Below are 16,288 nucleotides of genomic sequence, written 5' to 3' on the forward strand. Positions count from 1 at the left end.
TATTGGTGAATATGTTCTACCATAGAGTATGTTGTCTTTTTATTTTGTTACTGGTGTCTTTTGCTGTGCAAAATCTTCTTAGTTTGATATTGTCCCATTTGTATATGTTTTTCCTTTATTTCACTTGCCTGAGGAGATATATTGGCAAAAGTATTGCTACAAGAGATGTCTGAGAGTCTACAGCCTATGTTTCCTTGTAGAATTTTTATGGTTTTACAACTTGCATTTAAGTCTTTTATCCATTTTGAGTTTACTTTTGTGAATACTGTAAGTAGGTGGTCTAGTTTCAGTTTTTTGCATGTACCCGTTCAATTTTCCCAACACCATTTATTAAAGAGACTGTCTTTACTCCATTGTATACTCTTGCCTGCTTTGTCAAATATTAATTGACCATAAAAGTGTGGGTTTATTTCTAGGTTCTCTGTTCTGTTCCATTGATCTGTATGCTTGTTCTTATGCCAGTACCAGGATATTGATTACAATGGCCTTGTAGTATAGCTTGATATCAGAAAGTGTGATACCTCCCACTTTATTCTTCATTTTCAAGATTGCTTAAATTATTTGTGTTCTTTTTTGGTTTCATAAAAATTTTTAGAATATTTGTTCTAGATCTGTGGAATATGCCATTGGTATTTTAATAGGAATTGCATTGAATCTATAGATTACTTTGGGTAGTATGGACATTTTAATGATGTTAATTCTTCCAACCCATGAACACAGAATATACTTCCATTTGTTTGTATCTTTCTCGATTTATTTTTCAATGTCTTACAATTTTCAAGGACAAGTCTTTTACCTCCTTGGTTAAATTTATTCCTAGGTACTTTTTTGTTGTTGTTGCAACAGTTAATGGGATTGTTTCCTTAATTTCTCTTTCTGACAGTTCATTATTGGGGTATAAAGTGCTATTTATTTCTGAATATTAATTTTATATTCTGTCATTTTGTTGAATTCATTTATCAGGTCTAGTAGTTTTTTCGTGGAGACTTTAGGGTTTTCTATGTACAATATAATGTCATCAGCAAATAATTACAGTTTTACTTCTTCCTTTTCAATTTGGATGACTTTTATTTCTTCTTGTCTGATTGCTGTGGCTAGTATTTTTAGTACTATGTTGAATAAGAGTGGTAAAAGAGGGCATTCCTGTCTTAAGGGGATTGCTTTTAGTTTTTGTCCACTGAGTATGATGTTGACTGTTGGTTTTTCATATATGGCCTTTATTATGTTGAGATATGTTCCCTCTACACTTATTTTGCTGAGAGTTGCTCATAAATGGGTGCTGGAATTTATCAAATGTTTTTTTTCTACATCTATTAATATAATCATGTGATTTTTATCCTTCATTTTGTTTATGTGATGAATCACATATTTTTTTCTGAAGTGAGAAGGTGGGAGGCAAAGAGACAGACTCCCACATGCACCTGACCAGGATACATCCAGCAAGCCCACCAGGGGGCAATGCTCTGCCCATCTGGGGTATTGCTCCCTTGCACCCAGAGCCATTCTAGTGCCTGAGGCGGAGGCCATGGAGTCATACTCAGCACCCAGGTCAACTTTGCTCCAAAGGAGCCTTGGTTGCAGGAGGGGAAGAGAGAGATAGAGAGGAAGGAGAGGGGAAAGGGTAGAGAAGCAGATGGGCAGATAGGAATTGAACTCGGGACTTCCACATGCCTGGCCAATGCTCTGCCACTGAGCCAGCCGGACGGTGCCTGAATCACATTTATTGATTTGCAAATATTGAACCAGCGTTGCCTCCCTGGAATAAATTCCACTTGACCACGATATATGACCTTTTTAACATGTTGCTGGATCTGGTTGGGTAATATTTTGTTGAGAATTTTAACATCTATGTTCATTAGGGATATTGCCCTATCATTTTCTGTCTTTGTAATGTCTTTACCTGGTTTTGAAATTAGGATAATGCATGCCTTGTAAAGTGAGCTTGGAAGTCTTTCTTCCTCTTAAATTTTTTGGACTAGTTTGAGAAAGATAGGTGTTAGTTCTTCTTTGAATGTTTGGTATAATTTACCCGTGAAGCCATCTGGTCTAGAACTTTTATTTGCTGGGAGGTTTTTTGATAATTGTTTCAATTTCATTTGTTGTAATTAGTCTGCTGAGGTTTTCTGATTCTTCCAGATTCCATTTTGGAATATTGTATGTTTTTAGGAATTTATCTATTTCACTCAGATTGTACAATTTTTTGGCATATGGTTCTTCATAGTATTTTCTTACAGCACTTTACATTTCTATGATGTCAGTTGTTATTTCTCCTCTTTCATTTCTAATTTTATTTATTTGTGTCCTCTCCCTTTTTTTCTTGATGCATCTGGTTAAAGCTTCATTGGTCTTGTTTACTTTTCAAAGAACAAGCTCTTGGTTTCACTGATCTTTTATATTATTTTTTTAGTTCCTATGTCATTTCTTTCTGCTTTTATCTTTATTATTGCCTTCCTTCAACTTCCTCTGGGCTTTTTTGTTGTTGTTGCTCTTTTTCTAGTTTTCTAGGTCCAGGGTTAGATTGTTTATTTGAGATTTTTCTTGCTTCTTGAGGTATGCCTGTAATGCAATGAACCTTCCTCTTATGACTGCTTTTGCTATTTCCCATAGATTTTAAGTTGTTTATGTTCATTTTAATTTATTTCAAGGAAATTTCTTATTTTTTCCTTGATCTCATTGTTAATCTATTTATTATTCAATAACATGCTATTTAGCCTCTAAGTGTTTGAATGTTTTTCTGTTTTTTTTATTGTAGTTTATTTCTATTTTCTTGCCATTTTGGTCAGAGAAGATGCTTGATAAGATTTCAGTCTTTCAAAACAAAGAAGCCAAGAACAACAATGAAGAAAAGAAAGCTTCTTCAATAAATGATGCTGGGAAAATTGGAAAGCCACATGCAAAAGAATAAAACTTGACTACAGTTGATCCCCCTGCACAAAAATTAGTACAAATGGATTAAAGACATAAATATAAGATCTGAAACAATAAATCACATAGAATAAAACAATGGTACTAAGCTCATGGACTTTGGCCGTGGAGAACAATTGATGAATTTGACCCTAAAGGCAAGGGAAGTAAAGGCAAAAATAAATGAATTGAACCATATCAAACTAAAAAGCTTCTGTACAGCAAAAGAAACTAACAAATAGACAGTCAACTAAATAGGAGATGATATTTGCAAACAACAGCTACAAGAAGGGGTTAATATTCAAAACATATAAAGAACTCACAAAGCTCAGCAACAAACAAGGAAACAATCTAATTTAAAAATGGGGAGAGGACCTGAACAGACACTTCTCCCAAGAGGACATACAAATGGCCAACAGATACATAAAAAGATACTCATTTTCACTAGCTATTTGAGAAATACAAATCAAAACTACAATGAGATACCACTGCACACCTGTTAGATTAGCTATTATCAACAAGACAGTTAATAACAAGTGTTAGAGAGGCTGTGGAGAAAAAGGAACCCTCATTTACTGCTGGTGGTAATGCAAATTAGTAAAGAAAGTATGGTGGTTTCTCAAAAAATTAAGAATAGAACTATCATATGACTCAGGAATCCTCCTACTGGGTGTCTATCCCCAAAACTAAAAAACATTGGTACATAAAAGACACATTCACCTCATGTTCACCACAGCATTATTCACAGTGGCCAAGACATGGACACAACCAAAGTGTCCATCAATAGAGGATTGAATAAAGAAGATGTGGTACATATATACAATGGAATACTACTCAGCCATAAGAAATGATGACATAGTGCCATTTACAACAACATAGATGGACCTTTAGAACATTATACTGAGTGAAATAAGTAAATCAGAAAAAGCTAAGAATTGTACAATTTTATATATAAGTGGGATATAAAACTGAGACTCATGGACATAGATAAAAGTGAAGTGTTTACCAGGGGAAGAGGATGTGGGGGAGGGGGATGTGGGAGGGTTTGGGGGGACAAATATAAGGTGACAGAAAATGACTTAAATTTGGGCAATGGGTATACAATATAATCAACAATTCAAATGCTATAGAAATGCTTACCCAAAACCTATGTACTCTTATTGATCAATGTTACTGTGTTAAAGTTAATTTTCTAAATAAAATTGAAAAAAGAAAAGATTTCAATATTCTTAAATTTATTGAGACTTGTTTTGTGTCCTAATATGTGGTCTATCTTAGAATATGTACCATTTACACTTGAAAATAATGGATATTCTGTTGTTTTGGGGTGAAATGTTTCAAAGATAACTATTAAATCCAGTTGATCTAGTGTATCATTGAAGTCTGCTGTTTTTTTGTTGATTTTCTGTCTGGAGAATCTATTCATTGATGTCTGTGGGGTGTCAAAATCCCCTACTATGACTGTATAGCTGTTGATCTCTCCCTTTCTGTCCATTAAAATCTGCTTTATATGTTTTGGTGCTCCTATATGGGATGTATAAATATTTACAATGGTTATAGCCTCTTGTTTATCATTATGTAGTGACCTTCTTTGTCCCTTCTTATAGGTTTGTTTTAAAAACTATTTTGTCATATATTAAGTATTGCTACCCTGCTTTTTTTATTTGCATTTGCATGAAATATTTATTTTCCATCCCTTTCTTCACTCTCAGTATATGTGTGTCTTTTGTTCTGAAGTGTGTCTCTTATAGACAGCATATATGTGGGTCATGTTTTCTTACCTATTCAGTTAGCCTATGTCTTTTGATTGGAGCATTTAGTCCATTTACATTTAAGGTTATTATTGATATGTACTTATTAATTGCCACTTTATCCTTTAAACCTATAATCCTCTTTCTCTCAAAATTTTTTTTCCTTTCCTCTTCTTATAGCAGGCCCTTTAATGTTTCTTGAAATACTGGTTTGGTGATAATGAACTCCTTTAGCCTGTTTTTGTCTGGGAAGCTCTTTATTTCTCCTTCAATTTTAAATAATAGCCTTGCTGGATAAAGTAGTCTTGGTTGTAAGTTCTTGTTTTGCATTACTAAATATTTCTTGCCAATTCATTCTGGCCTGAAGTGTTGCTATTGAAAAGTCAGATGTCAGCCTTATGGGGGCTCCTTTGTAGGTAATTAATAGCTTTTCTCTTGCAGCTTTTAGGATTCTTTCTTTGTCTCTTATCTTTGGCATTTTAATTGTGATGTGCCTTGGTGTGGGTTTCTTTGAATTCATCTTTAATAGGACTCTGTGCTTCTTGAACTTGTGTAACTTTTTCCATATCAGGTTAGGGAAGTTTTCCACTATGATTTCTTTAAACAAGTTCTCTATCCTTTGTTTGTTCTCTTCTTCTTCTGAAACTCCTATGATGCGGATGTTGTTTGGCCCTTTAAAAGGGTGCCTGCATATCTGAGAACTCTCGTCTCTTTCTCACAGACAGAAACCTCACTTCTTTTCACTGCCAAATGCTATATGGGCACCTCTTCTAGGCTCTGGTGCTCTAGCCTGGGGCACCTGGCTTGAGGCTTAGGACCCACACCTTTCAGGAAAATCCTCTCAGGGCTAACCTTCCCCACATTTGAGATGTCCCTCAGGACCCTCAGCTACTGATTCTGGGAATAGGGCAGCCCTTTTCACATGCCCAACCTTCCTACCAGTCTCAATATGGCTTCTTCTGTGAATTCTTGGTTATAGACTCCTCTTCAGTTAGTCCTGAGCTGGTTTTTCAGGATTATTATTCTTAAATTCAGTTATAACTTCAGTTTGGTCTTGGGAGAAGGCAATTGGAATGCCAGTCTACTCCATCACCATATTGGATCCCTCAACATTAAGTTATTCTTGATTTCATCCTTCCCTAGCCCCATTCAATCCATGAGCAAATCCTGGTTTGGGCACATCTACCTCTATCTCAAATCTGTCTGCTTCTCTCCAGCTCCACAGCCACCATCAGCTTTCAACTGGATTCTCCGCTTTTATTTTATTTTATTATAAAATTTTTATTTCTTGATTTTAGAGAGAGAGAAAGGAGGAGAAAAAGGAGAGGAGAGAGAGAAAGAGATAGAAACATTGATTTGTTGTTCCACTTACTTATGGATTCATTGGTTGATTCTCATATTTGTCCTGACTTGGGATGTAACCCAACATTGGCATATGAGAATGACACTCTATCAACTGAGCTACCCAGCCAGGGCTACCTGGATTCTCTGCTTTTAATCTCATGCAATGCTTCCACTTTAAATTGATCATCACAAACCTCAAATGGACATTCAATTCTGGCCAGCAAGCTTGTATTTCCCTGAGCAAATTTACTTTCCCACTCTCTGAGACAACTGATTGCTCTTTTTTCAGACACCCAACACCTCCCTTCCCACTCAGCTACTGACCTCATCTCATCCTTCTCTGGAAATATAGGCCCAGGCAGACAGAAATCCCCCATCTTCTGAGCACCATGTCTACCTGTGGCATTTGCATGAATGCCCTCTGGTTTCTGTCCTTGGGCCTATCAAAGCCCTAAACTTTCTGGCTTTCTAGGAGTTGACTGCTGTAATCATCTCCCTTCTTTCCACTGCATACTTGATTTATTTCTTTCTCATCAACACACAAACATGCTCAAGAATCTCTCTTCTGTAAAAACCCCTCCTTCTGGCCTACAACTCCCCACGGCTGTCCCACTTTCTGATGTCTTTTCTCAAAAGAATTTTTCCCTTCTCCTATTATTCTCTTTAACCTGCTCCAAAGTGGCTCCTGTCTCCGCTGCTCCCTGACACCGTTCTTGTCACATCATTGATGATGTCTAGTTTGCCAAATCCAGAGCCCACCTCTCTGTTTTACCTGACACTTACGCAGTCTTTTCCAAAACATTTATTGGCCGCCTCTCAACTCATCCAAACCTTGTTTCCTTGGTCTGGTCTTTTTTACTCCAGCCAAGTCATCATGGTGGGATGGAGACAGTAAGCTTCGTCATCTAGGTCACACATTGCTGGTGGTCTGTTCCTTATCCAGCAGATTGGCCTTCAGGAGGGACGTCAATCTGCTCATTGCTGCCAGGAAATGTAAGAGTGGGGTGTCATGCTGGGGTGCTTGCTGCGATTACCCAGCAATGGCCTCACAAGCCTTTTCTTTCTACAGCACTTGAAGTGGAAAACTTAACCTGGTGACATGGGACAGTGATAGGGCTGCTGTTGCTTCTTTTTCTTCCTCTCAGTTTCTACTAATGCCTTTCTAATGGTGCTTGGCAACAGAGAAAACTTGGGAGCCAAAAAATAAAATGCCTGATAAGAAGATTTGGCCTTGCTTGCAGGGATATCATCTGTGGGTGAAATGTCAGGGAAGAGGTGCCCATGGTGGGCAGCAGTCCATGAAAGTGACCTGCCTGTGTAGCAGTGAAGGATGTGACAGCCCAGGGCCTGGCTGGCATCACTCAGGCTCCCAGGCAGCTGTGATTATACCTCAGTGGCCTTTTCAAGAGCTTGGCTATAAAATTCAAGTATCTGCTATAATTCTGGTTAATGTTTATGCTGACAGAGTGCCCAGGGAACATCTTGAAACCTCCCTGCTTTTTCTCTCTTTCTGCAGGTCAATCAATATTGAATCCCAACCCTTTCCGTCAATATCCACCTTCTTCTCAGACCTCTTGGCCTTTACTGAACTCTTCCTCCAATAGAGAGGAAATGGAGCCTGTCATCCTGATAACCCATTCCCTCTGGCTCTGGTTGTGAATCAGAGTGACATGGGTCCCTCTAGTCTTGTGTATATTTTTGTGACACTTATCAAAAGAATGATTTAACTAATTATGAGCATCTTTGTCCTGAACGATGAGCTCAGGAGAGCAGGAATTGGCTCTTGTCTCTCCCTCTTCCACCAGATCAGGCCCATCACAGGCGCTCAGTGAACACTCATTGCTGGAGAAACAACGTCCTTCATCATTCCTGGGTGAGAATAAAGGACCCTCTCTGGGCCTGTTGAACTTGAGGAAACACCTCTCTCAGTTCTTCTCTTCACCTTGGCCCTTATAGACACGTGTTCTATCCAGCTGGAGTTTGGAGAGGTCCTGTTTGCCTCTGACCTTGTCTACCATAAGAAAAGACAGAAGAAAGTCCCTGCAACCTGAGTTAATATATAGTTAGGCTAGAAGTTGCTGGAATGAGCCAGACTTCTTGTTCTCACTCCTTGTGTTGTGAAAGATATAATTTCTTTCTATGCCTCTAAAGCTTCAAACTGACAAGACTCATCAAGGGAACCAAGCAGCACCATGAGAAAAAGGGTGAAAACCCTCTTGTCTGAACCCTTAGGATAGTCTCCGAGGGGTGGTAGCTCCAGTGACTTTATATGTAACGTCCACTGAACCTAATGAAACCCTGAGTAGTAGTGGTGCTTGTTTAAGAGCGTGAACTCTGTCTTAGAAGATCTTATTTCCTAAATCACACAGACTATATAAGGACAGGTAGAAATTTCCATTTCTGTGGCCAAGCCAGGAAAAAAAAAGAGGTGGAGTGTGCTGAATTTTACTTTCCCTTAAGGGTTTTTGAAGACTGAAAAAACAAGACCTACAGACAGTGGTGGGATTCAAATAATTTAACAACTGGTTCTCTGCCCTAATGACCGTTTTAAGTAGAAAAAAACAATATACCAAAAGGTAGTTTATTATTTCATGTATTTAATATTTAAATAAGAACAATAAAAGAGGTACACAAAACTAGATTGTTATAAGAAAGTTTTAAAATATTAATGAAAAATTAAGTAATACCTGACAAAAAACAATAAAACTGTTATTCAAGATATTTCCAATGACAGCTTGTCACCCCCTGGTTGCTTGGCACTTTTTCTCTTTACATTATATGTTTGTTTACTGAAGTAACAAACATGAGGGAATTAAAATGTAGTATTTCATCAAAGATATAATGAGTTTTATGAAATGAATAAATAAATATTACAAGCATAGTTCTGTCAAACTTTTTTCACCTATGAACAGAATGAATATTACTGCAGGCGCTTAGAATATGCTGTTGTGGGCCCTGGCTGATTGGCTCAGTGGTAGAGCATCAGCTGAGCGTGTGGATGTCTTGGGTTTGATTCCTAGTCAGGGCACACAGGAGAAGCACCTATCTGCTTCTCTACCCCTTTTCCTCTCACTTCTCTCTCTCTCTCTTTCTCTTTTTCTTTCTCTCTCTCTCTTCCCTTTTGAAGTCATAGCTCAGTTGGAGCAAGCTGGATCTGGGGGCTGAGGATGGCACCATGACCTCTGCCTCAGGTGCAAAGAAGAGCTCGGTTGCTGAGCAACAGAGCAACGCCCCAGATTGGCAGAGCAGAGCATGCCCCCTAGTTGGCTTGCCCGGCAGATCCTGGTTGGGGCACATGTGGGAGTCTATCTGCCTCCTCTCCTCACTTTAATAATAATAATAATAATAAGAAGAAGAAGAAGAAGAAGAAGAATGGAATACTTTGTTGTGTACATAAACATTAAAAAAGAGTAAGGGCTGTAAATGTGTGATCTCCACACTGGGCAGCTGCCCAGGTGCCCACCTTAGAGAAAACCCTGACTACAAGTGACATTTTAACAACTGGTTCACCAAACTCAACAAAAAATTAGGTATCGATTCTGCCGAACCAGTGCGAACTGGCTGAATCTCACCACTGCCTACAGAGTGGGGTACCATGTTGTTTGCAGTCTTTTATCAGCCTCCTTTTGGGGATTTGTCCCACCGTGCACCAGAGACACAGACGCTGTGTGACAGGCCCAAGCCTAGCTGCTGAAGCTGGCAGAGTTGGCCAGCTGAGGTCTGTGTGCTCTTTGGATAGAATACAGGAGGTACCAAACTACAAGAGGGAGATAAAACCAAAGAGACACATGCATCAAGTGACAAAAGGTGTAGCTCTCTTTCCTTTTGGTGTTGTGACCTCTCCAAAGGGACAGTCTACAATGCTTAATGCTTACCCATGTCCATAAAACACAAACATTTTGCTTTTAAAGTTTACAATGACACAAGGGGGGCATGACGTGGCGAGGGGTAGAGGGTGTTATATCGAGCAAGACACTTAAAACTTTGTTAACACAATAAATTAAAATTTAAAATAAAAAAGATTTAAATGGCAGGTGAGTTTCCCCGCTCCCCATTTCTGGAACTGTCAGAAATTTAACAAAGCCCATACCAAAGGGTAGCTGGGAAGTATGTGCGTGAAATTGTCGTAAAAGCGCTGATTATAATTCAGGAGAGGATTTTAAGAAGTTTAAAGGAATGAGGACCAGATCTCTAAGACTTTTTCTAGTTCTATAATCCTACTAAAAATAAATAAAAGTTTTAGTAAAACACGTTATGGTTTTAGGCAGACCTTAATTGTTGTCTGATGGCAAGAGAGAGTTGAGCAAAACTGTCTTAGAAAGTTGCCCTTTTCTTCTGCCTTTTACACTAATTAGGCAGAATAAAATTTTGGGGCTAGCTTTTCTTGTAGATGATAATATTTTAATAGCTATATTTTAAACTTTTTATCATAGAATATTTTAAACATACAAAAGCAGAGAGAATAGTGTATCCGTAACCCAGCTTTATCAAAGATCAATACACGCCTAATTTCTTTTTTTGGGGGGGTGACAGAGACAGACAGTCGGAGAGAGGGACAGATAGGGACAGACAGATAGGAAGGGAGAGAGATGAGAAGCATCAATTCTTCGTTGCAGCTCCTTAGTTGTTCATTGATTGCTTTCTCATATGTGCCTTGACCAGGGGGTTACAGCAGACCGAGGGACCACTTGCTTGAGCCAGTGACCTTGGGCTCAAGCTGGTGAGCTTTGCTCAAACCAGATGAGCCCGCGCTCAAGCTGGCAACCTCAGGGTCTCGAACCTGGGTCCTCCCCATCCCAGTCTGATGCTCTATCCACTGCGCCACCTTTTGATCAGGCTATACATGCCTAATTTCTTTTCGTCAATCCCCCCTATTTCTTCCTCAATTGGCTTATTTGAAAGTAAATTCTAGATAATATTAATTCATTTGTAAATACTTCACTCTGTATCTCTAGGAAAGGCTCTCTAAAAAGACATAACCATAATACCATTAGCATGCCTAGAAAACGAACAATAATTCCTTAATATCATAAAATATCCAGCCAAAGTGCAAGTTCTCCTGAAATATTCTTTCATAGCTGGTGCTGTGTGTGTGTTTACCAAGAGCCTTAAAAGTGTTTAGACTTGATACCTTTGCTTCCAGAAATATTTCCTGAATCCAGAAAAAGCTTTCTACAGGAAAGTATTTTCTTCAGCTTTATTTATAACAATGAAATTTGGCAATAAATTAAATGGACACACGAGGTTGAATGGTTAGGTAAGTTGGGGTAAAACTCACTGACATTACACCACGATTTTGGAAAGGCAGTGATGTTAGAGGACTCACTCCACCATTTCCTATCAAGACTTCTCGTAAAAGGAACCCTCATTCACTGTTGGTGGGAATGTAAAGTAGTACAACCATTATGGAAGAAAGTATGGTGGTTCCTCAAAAAACTGAAAATAGAACTACCTTATGACCCAGCAATCCCTCTACTGGGTATATACCCCAAAACCTCAGAAACATTGATACGTAAAGACACATGCAGCCCCATGTTCATTGCAGCACTGTTCACAGTGGCCAGGACATGGAAACAACCAAAAAGCCCATCAATAGAAGACTGGATAAAGAAGATGTGGCACATATACACTATGGAATACTACTCAACCATAAGAAATGATGACATCGGATCATTTACAGCAAAATGGTGGGATCTTGATAACATTATATGGAGTGAAATAAGTAAATCAGAAAAAACCAGAAACTGCATTATTCCATACGTAGGTAGGACATAAAAGTGAGACTAAGAGACATTGATTAAAGTGTGGTGGTTACGGGGGAAGCGGGGAGAGGGAGGGGGAAAGGGGGAGGGGGAGGGGCACAAAGAAAACTAGATAGAAGGTGACAGAGGACAATCTGACTTTGGGTGATGGGTATGCAACATAATTGAATGACAAGATAATCTGGACATGTTTTCTTTGAATATATGTATCCTGATTTATTGATGTCACCCCATTAAAAAAAATTATTAAAAAAAAAAGACTTCTCGAAGCATCATTTTACAGATAAAATATGAGTAATAATTGTATGCACCGGATGGGGGAGGTGCTACCATTGTAAGGACTGAGTAAGAATGCACATAAAACACCCAGCAAAGTGTTGGTCTGATTCCAGCTGAGCCCTAATGTATGGTCACCGCATAATGTGCAGCAATAAACAGGTGCATGAAGAATTTGTAGTAAGATAGAAAAAATTATTATAATATCAACTTTAAACACTATTAAACAATTATGCTGCCATATAACCATGACTGTGTAAAGAAAATGTCTGGAGTTAATACGTCAAAATAATATTTTATCACTGAGTGATGATCTTCCCCCCAAATTTGCTTTTTTTTTTTTTTAAATTTTTTTTTATTTATTCATTTTAGAAAGGAGAGAGAGAGAGCGACAGAGAGAGAGAAGGGGGAGGAGCAGGAAGCATCAACTCCCATATGTGCCTTGACCAGGCAAGCCCAGGGTTTCGAACCGGCAACCTCAGCATTTCCAGGTCGACACTTTATCCACTGCACCACCACAGGTCAGGCCAATTTGCTTTTGTTAAAGCAATGAAAGCTCATTGCAGAAAATTTGGAAAGTGCAGAATGGGGGGGGGGGGGAATGTAAGATTTGATCAATTAAGAAGAGGGCAACCTTATGATTTTCTTTTAAAGTCAACAGTGTCTACCCCCTCCCCCGCCCCGCAACTATTGGCCACCGAGCCCATTATTGCCACCTTGTGGTCAAACTAAGCAACTATTCTTACACAAAAATTCAGGGGGAAAAAATTAGGGCAGAATTAAATTAACAAGAGTATAGCTCCACAAGTAGCATAAATGTCACCCTGGGTCTCCTACCATGGGACCTCCAACCCAAGGGTGAGACACATGGTTCAAGGATTTCATGTGACCTGCCCATTTTACATCCTACATGAATCTAGCTCACCCATCTCAGAGCTAGTCTGTGTTCAGCCTGAGCCTTTCTGGAAACTTGTCTCCACTGTGTCAACTTTCAGAGAGGTGCTCACCTGCTTCAGTGTTTGCCACCAGTACAGAGAGGACCCAGCTGATGACAGGCCATGCCCACCAGAAAATCACCTGATAGAGGTGGGTGCCCTGGAGGAGCCTGTACCTGGGTTCTCCGAATTCCACCCACATCAGATCCTCCCCAGGTCACCCCTGACCTGCCCAGACTAACTCAGCTCTGCCAAGCCTCAGCTTTCTCCCCAGTAAAGTGGACGGAGATCAGACCCAAGGTTCCCCCCAAAACTGGCACCTGGATTAGCTGCAGCAGAATCATTTGGGGAGCTTTGACATAATGAGTTCTGTTGCTTCTGCCCAGAAATTCTGATGCAAGCAGTCAGGGTCCCTTCCGGGACTGCCAGTCTCTGTCTTCTAAGTGCAGAGTCTGGAAAACTCCCTCCTAAGAGTGGTATTGTTTCAAGGACATGCAAAAGTGACTCATATGACATTGTGCATAAGAGCAGGGCTCTGGAGGCAGAGAGCAGATCTCCTCCTGCCTCGGCCCCTAAATCCGGTTAATACTTAACTTTCTTCATCTGTGAGATGAAGAGGAGAATGTTAGTACCTACCTCAGGGTTGTTGTGCAGTGAAGATTAAATTATTGATTATAATGGCCCTTCTGGTGGGAATTAATGTTAAATATTTATGTCCACCAAACCAAAACGTGCTGTACACACGGGTTCACAGAGCTGCATTATTCATAGACAGCCAAAAGGGGAAACAACTCAAGTGTTCATAACTGACGAGCGGTTAAACAAAATGTGGCATATTGGTACAAGAATAGTATTTAGAAATAAATCGGAATGAAGTACTGGTACGTGCTCCAACATGGTGATCCTAGAAACCATGAGGCTAAGTGAAAGACCACATATTGTCTGATACCATTCACATGAACTGTCCGGGCAGGCAAATCCATAGAGGCAGGAAGTAGATTAGTAGTTTCCTAGGGCTGGGGGAGTTAGGGGTAATGGGGAGTGACTATGAAATGATGTGGTGTTTCTTTTGGGAGGTGATAAAAATATCCTAAAATTGACTGTGGTGGTGGTGCCAGAACTCAGAATATACTAAAAATCATTGGCCTTAAAAGGATGAATTTTATGGTATGTGAATTATATCTCAATCAAGCTGTTATTAAATACATATAAACATACCTATGTATTTATGGCCATTACTCAGCCTGTGCCCCTGGGAAGACAAAGATGGATGCTGTGTTGGCTATCTCCCCAATTTAAAATAGAATAATACAAGATGAACTTGGCAGGGAAGGGGGGTAAATATAACAAACAGGACTATAAATAAGAGCTTGGTTTTGCACTGTCAGATGCAAGGTGCTGATTAGGACTGGTTATCTGTGACTCTGCAAGGGGCAAGGCTTGATCTCAATCTATTCACTAAAGAACAAGTGTGATGCTATGGAACTAGGAAGGAAGAAAACTCCTCCCATGATGCTAGAAAGATATAATTAAAAGCATAAATTACACTTTGCAGGCGTTTGAGGCATTCATCATGTCTCTTTCCACAGCATGCACAGATAAGGCGGTTTGAAGAATTCTGTGAATTACTTTGGAAAGAAGATGAGTGGCCACCTTGGGTGTTGGGGGCACTGTGAGTGGGGAAAAGGGTTGAGGAGAGGGGAGAGCTGCAGTTCAGCACGACTCGGGGTAGGAGGGCTGGAGCAGACTCACAGCCTGTTGGTCCACAGCCAGGGCGCGTTTTGTGGGCTCACGCAACATTAGAAACTTTCCTCATCAATGATAAGCTCAAGGAAGACAGATTTTTGTTTGTTTTGTTCATTGTTGCATCTCTAAGGTTTGAGTGCAATCAGTTTTTTGCATGCAATAAATAAATTAATATTTAAATATTAGATTTGACTTTTGTGTTGGACCAAAACAGAGTAACAGGGATCAGTTTGAAACAACTTAAAACCCAGTGTCCATTGACGGTTGATTGGATAAAGAAGGTGTGGTACCTATGTACAATGGAATATTACTCAGCCATAAAAAAAAAAGAAATCCTACCACCATTTGTGACAGCATGGTATATTATGCTAAGTGAAATAAGTTAGACAAGAAAGACAAATACCGTATGATTTCACTTATATGTAGAATTTAAAAAGACTAAATAAATGAAAGAACAAAACCAGATGGGAAAGGGATTGGGGGTGCTTAGCGAAAACGGTGAAACAAAAGAAATACAAACTGGTAGCTACAATATAGTCACAGGGATGTAAAGTGCAGCAAGGGAATACGGTCAATTATATTGCAATAACTATTAGAGTGCCAGGTGGGTACTGTCTAACCACTATGCTGTACACTTGAAGCTAATATAATATTGTATATCAATAATATAATATTGTAATTGAAACATTAAAAAAAATTAGCCCTGGCCAGGTAGTTCAGTTGGTTAGAGTATCATCCTGATATTAAGGTTGTGGGTTTGATCCCCAGTCAGGGCACAAACAAAAGTCAAACAATGAGTGCATAAAAAGTAAAACAACAAATTGATGTTTTTCTCTCTCCCCTTCTTTAAAATCAACTTTTTAAAAACTTGGGAAAGGCTTTAAAAAAATGTTTTTTAGGCCCTGGCCGGTTGGCTCAGTGGTAGAGCGTCGGCCCAGCGTGCGGAAGTCCCGGGTTCGATTCCCGGCCAGGGCACACAGGAGAAGCGCCCATCTGCTTCTCCACCCCTCCCCCTCTCCTTCCTCTCTGTCTCTCTCTTCCCCTCCCACAGCCAAGGCTCCATTGGAGCAAAGATGGCCCGGGCGCTGGGGATGGCTCTGTGGCCTCTGCCTCAGGCGCTAGAGTGGCTCTGGTCGCGACAGAGCGACACCCCGGATGGGCAGAGCATCGCCCCCTGGTGGGCGTGCCAGGTGGATCCCGGTCGGGCGCATGCGGGAGTCTGTCTGACTGCCTCCCCATTTCCAGCTTCAGAAAAATACAAAAAAAAATGTTTTTTAAAAATAAAGATACTCAAACTATAGCTATACCATCCAGCTTCTGACCCCGTGTGCATGCATGTGTGTGCAAATGTTTAATAAATTTAGAGTTGATTCTAAAACACATCAGTCATTAAAGGTCACTGCATGGGTGATTTCCAATATTTTTATACTATAAACGAGCCTGTGATAAACCCCTTTGCACATAAGTCTCTGTCTGTGGGTCCATGTATTGCCTTAGGAGAGATTCCTAAGATGAGATCACTGAGCCAAAGACAGGCTGGATTTCAAAATTTTGGAACAGTTCTTTTTCA

Source organism: Saccopteryx leptura, chromosome 5 (assembly GCF_036850995.1).
Source record: "Saccopteryx leptura isolate mSacLep1 chromosome 5, mSacLep1_pri_phased_curated, whole genome shotgun sequence".
NCBI classification, from domain to species: Eukaryota; Metazoa; Chordata; class Mammalia; order Chiroptera; family Emballonuridae; genus Saccopteryx; species Saccopteryx leptura.